Source organism: Papio anubis, chromosome 6, assembly GCF_008728515.1.
Source record: "Papio anubis isolate 15944 chromosome 6, Panubis1.0, whole genome shotgun sequence".
Classification (NCBI taxonomy): domain Eukaryota; kingdom Metazoa; phylum Chordata; class Mammalia; order Primates; family Cercopithecidae; genus Papio; species Papio anubis.
Genome location: NC_044981.1, coordinates 135517469 through 135522064, shown reverse-complemented (window position 1 = coordinate 135522064; position 4596 = coordinate 135517469). Strand labels below are relative to the sequence as shown.

The window sequence follows — 4596 nt, the reverse complement described above, 5'->3', positions numbered from 1 at the left end:
CCGGATGAGTGAATGTTGGTTAGGATGCATGATCACATCTTCGTGTGCTCCTGGTCAGCTCCTGACTTTGAGAAAACAAGGATAGGAAGGCCCATGTCCCATGCACAAGACAACCAGCTCAAAGCAGGGACAGGCACTGAGAGGTGAAGGAGACCTAGTCTTACAGCTTCTGATCTGGGTGCAACTTGCAATGGGAAGGAAGGGACAGAAGCTCTAAATAGACCCACATACACACCCTAGGACATACTACAGCCACCAGCCAACGGGAAAAACAGCACAATTCCCAAGCATCCTCTTGGTTAAATAGATAGAAGAACGGCTGCCACACCATGTCTGTGAAAGCTGGGGAGCAGCATCTGCAGAGCAGAAGTCCTTTCTGCTGAGCTTCCAAATCCCATATGCCTGGCCATAGCAACTCTTTCCACGCCCAACAAATGAAGTAATCTGGGGAAGCCAACACCTGGAAAGTTTACTGCACAGGGCAATCTACAGTGGGGCCAAGTGCTAAAGCAAAAATTTATTAAAATTCATTTATATAGTGTTTTATAGACGAAAGTAGAGTTTTGGACATTCAAGCAATCACCTGTATTTTCAGAAGTGCTTCATGAGCAGATGGATTTCTTTCCCCTCCCCACAATAAGATATTTCTGTCTATACTCCTAAAAGTGATGCATTTATTTATGCCACCTTTACAAGAACAATCCCTTTGTGATCCCAAAACCTGGGCAGGGAGTGAAAAGAGACAAACAGAACCTTCTCCAAAATGGTAGTCCTCACAACAGAGATGTAGTGCAAGAGATACATAAAATGGCAGTTCTTGAGCAGAGTGTGAGCACACCCAGTGGGCTAGGCAGCCCCTAACTGCGGAGTGTGGCCAGCTGGGACTGCATGGCTTCCAGAGCCTCTTCCTCCTTCTCATCCTCTGAGGCAGCCATCACTCCTGAAGGTTCTGCCTCTGGAAGGGCATCGGTCACTTTACTGGGTGCTTTGCCCAAGGCCCCTTCTGTAATTTCAAACAGAATTCTGTCAATTCCCATTTCTGCTTCTTCCTCCATTTCTTCCTGATCGTCCATGCTTTCAAAAGTGTCCTCTAACATCTCCTCTATGATCCCAGCCTTCATCATTTCTTTGGACAACTCCCTCATGGTGGCCTGAATTTCTGGAATCTTCACAAGACGTTGCATGGCCTTCATCACTTCTGTGCTCTTCTGCAGGGAACCAGCCACTCACAAGACGGCGAGCTGGTTCTTCATCCCCATCAGCACTGAGTTCATGTGTGCTTTGAATGCATACAGCTTGCTCACAGCCTTCCTTGACCTGATCACCTCCTTGGCCAGAACTACACAGATATCCTTCTGGCCCTTCTTGGCAGCATCTTTCACAGACCATTTCACTTTTTCTTTTTCTCTTTGGATATCGCTTATTTGCCTGTCCACAACTCTCATTTCCTTTCTTATCTTCAATGACCACTCATTGACTGGTTCTTTGGGAGGCTTCTCCCGGGTTTTTCCAAACAGTCCCATGACGAATTGAACCCGTCTTGCCCCTTCTGGTGAGGACTGCTAGCATGTTGTCACCTCTCAATACTACCTTTGTGCTCTTTTTCTTAATTAACAAATCCAATGCACAAAACATTTATTCCCTTCTATAAACACAAATCAAGTTGAATTACATTTGTGTGTGTGTGTGTGTGTGTGTGTGACAAGATCTCACTCTGTCACCAGAATGGAACAGCTCACTGCAGCCTCGACCTTCCAGGCTCAAACGACCCTCCCACCTCAGCCTCCTGAGTAGCAAGGAGTACAGGCGCGTGTCAAAATGCTTGGCTAATTTTTTATTTTTTGTGGAGATGAGGTTTCACTGTTACCTAGGTTGGTCTTGAACTCCTGAGCTCAAGCCATCCTCCTGCCTCAGCCTCACAAAATGTTGGGAATACAAGCATGAGCCACCACACCTGGCCTAAATTCTTTTTGAAATCAGTTTGGTTGTTCCATTGATTTTCACATTTTGGGACATTGGCTCTTACCAGTAAAAATCTTCCATCTCTTCATTATGTAACTGTCCAATTTCTCATATGTTTTCTATTTCCACTTGTGACTTCTGATATATAGATGTGTCATCCCTGCTCAAATCTCATGTTGGAAATGCAATCCCCAATGTTGGAGGTAGGGCCTGATGAGAGGTGACTGAATTATGTGGGCAGATTTATCATGATATGTTTAGTACCATCCCCTTGATACTGTCCTAGAGATAGTGAGTGAGTTCTCACAAGATTGGGTCATTTAAAAGTATGTGGCACCTCCCCCCTCTCTTCTGGCTCCTGCTTTCACCATGTGAGGCACAAGCTCCCACTTGGCCTTCCTCAGTGATTGGAAGCTTTCAGAGGCCTCCCCAGAAGCAGCTGCTGCTATACTTCCTGTACAGCCTGTAGAACCGTGAGCCAACAAAACCTCTTCTTTTCTTATAAACTACTCAGTCTCAGATATTTCTGTATAGCAATGCCGGAATCAACTAATACAACTTCCTAAAGAGAAAATACTTTCTCATTCTAATTTAATATGCATTTGAGTTTATTTTACTTTTGATATCAAATCCTTAGTTATATGACAGAGCAATATGTTGGTCACTAAACAACACTGGTTTGTTTCCATTTTCATATCTTAAAAGAATCAATGTTGGAGGATTGACACAAAAGAAAAAGGTATTAAAAGCCAAGCACAGGGTCTAGGTAAAGTAGTTACTCAGTGGCTGGATGACAGGAAGGGAAGGGAAGGTGGGGGAGGGGATAGGAGGGGAGGGGAGAAGGGAAGGGGAGGGGAGTGGAGAAGGAGAAGTGAAGGGAAAGGGAAGAGGGAAGGAGGGAAGAGAAGGGGGAGGGAGGAGAGGAGGGAAGGAATGAAGGAAGGGAGGGAGGAAGGGAGGAAAGGAGGAAGGGAGGAAGGGAGGAGGGAGGGAGGGAAGGAAGGCAGGAAGGAAGGTAGGAAAGAAGAAAGGAAGAATGGAAGGTAGAAAGAAAATATAAATAAGAGCTGTTAATTTGGCAGGGTAAATAAACATGAAAGGAGTGAATAAAGATGACCTGTTGTGTGAAAACAGAGACAACCAGTCCCACTTACCTGAAACGTGGGCAAAGACCAGGGTGTGACAGGGGCAGGGTGGAGAACAAATAGCATTTGAGGCCGCAGAGTAGATCATAGTCTCTACATGAAGAGGATCACTATCAAACTTCTGAAACCATCTACACTTGTCATTTCCAGGTTATTTATAGGTTTTGGAAAAGAAACAGGATGTGAAGGAAAAGCCAAATAACTTAAAAACATTATTATGCAGTAACTGTGCAAAATGGTTTGAAGTACAACATAACAGTCACAGTTGAATGATAGTCATAGTTGAAAATCTCAGCTAACAATACTCTGGAAACTTTTTATTACAGTAAATTATTTTTTAAGATTTTGAGAGAGTGCATTTTTGTTCTATAGCTTATTGTTTGAGCATTTGATGGAGCTAGTTTATTTTATTTTCTATGGCACACACTCCTCTGTGGGGGCCTGCAGCACCCTAAGCCATAGAAAAGGGAAGGGCAGAACTGTTCATCCTACAACGGCAATAACGTTTATTTCTTTTAAGGACCTCTTTATGGATTCCCATATTTAGTAATCCATGGAATAATAGACTGAGAAGCATTAATAACACTGACAGGTTTATGTAGCAGTGCCTGAAGGTGGAAAAAGAAAAGAAATTGGGATATAGTGTGCATTTTAGCCATATCAGAGGGAGCTTTTCATCTGAAATATTTAGACAGGTTTTTTTGTTGTTGTTTGTTTGTTTGTTTGTTTGTTTTTAAATGTACTCCTGACTGTTGCAAAAACTAATTTCCACTTTATGGAACTTGTGACTTGATCTGTCTCTGGTCTGTGTGGCAGGCTTGGGTATATTCTAGCATCATCAACTGGCTTTGAAACCTAGAGTAAACATTTCTTTTGCTCATTTCTTGAGCAAAATGGATGCAGGGGTATGGAGTCTGCCTTATTTCAATAAAGTACATACCTTCTATTTCCTCTTGTCTGTGTAGGAAATCTGGTAGCCATCATTCAAAGAGCATTTGAGTGGAATTCAGAAGAGAGCTCAAATGAGTTTACCCCACAGCTCAGGAGCAACTCACTCAGTGATAGCACTGTAGTGTGCAGCACCCAGTTTTTTGGAGCCCAGAAAGAGTAGCTCTGATTCTTAGGCCTCCAGTACACAATGTTTATTTAAAGAGACTTGTAGTGCATGATGTGTTTCTTTCTGAAATGAAAATAGAGATACATTATTATCTGGTGATTCATAGAACCATGAAGTTTCTTAATTTCTTTTTCTTTTTTTTTTTTTTTTGAGATGGCGTCTCACTCTGTCACCCAGGCTGGAGTACAGTGGTGCAATCTCAGCTCACTGCAACCTCCACATTCCGGGTTCAAGTGATTCTCTTGACTCAGCCTCCCAAAGAACTGGGACTACAGGCACCCACTGCCGCACCCAGCTAAATTTTGTATTTTAGTAGAGACAGGGTTTCACGGTTGCCCAGGCTGGTGGCAAACTCCTGACCTCAGGCATTCT

The 4596-nt window shown here is 43.3% G+C and overlaps 1 pseudogene across 1 annotated transcript; it reads right to left on the bottom strand.

Moving 5' to 3' along the window:
- Nucleotides 1-492: 492 nt before the first annotated feature.
- LOC101015808 lies at nucleotides 493-1523 on the bottom strand (annotated as a pseudogene). Its single transcript, XR_646492.4, has one exon. The product of XR_646492.4 is annotated as a charged multivesicular body protein 3 pseudogene (transcript).
- Between the last annotated feature and the right edge of the window lie 3073 nt (nucleotides 1524-4596).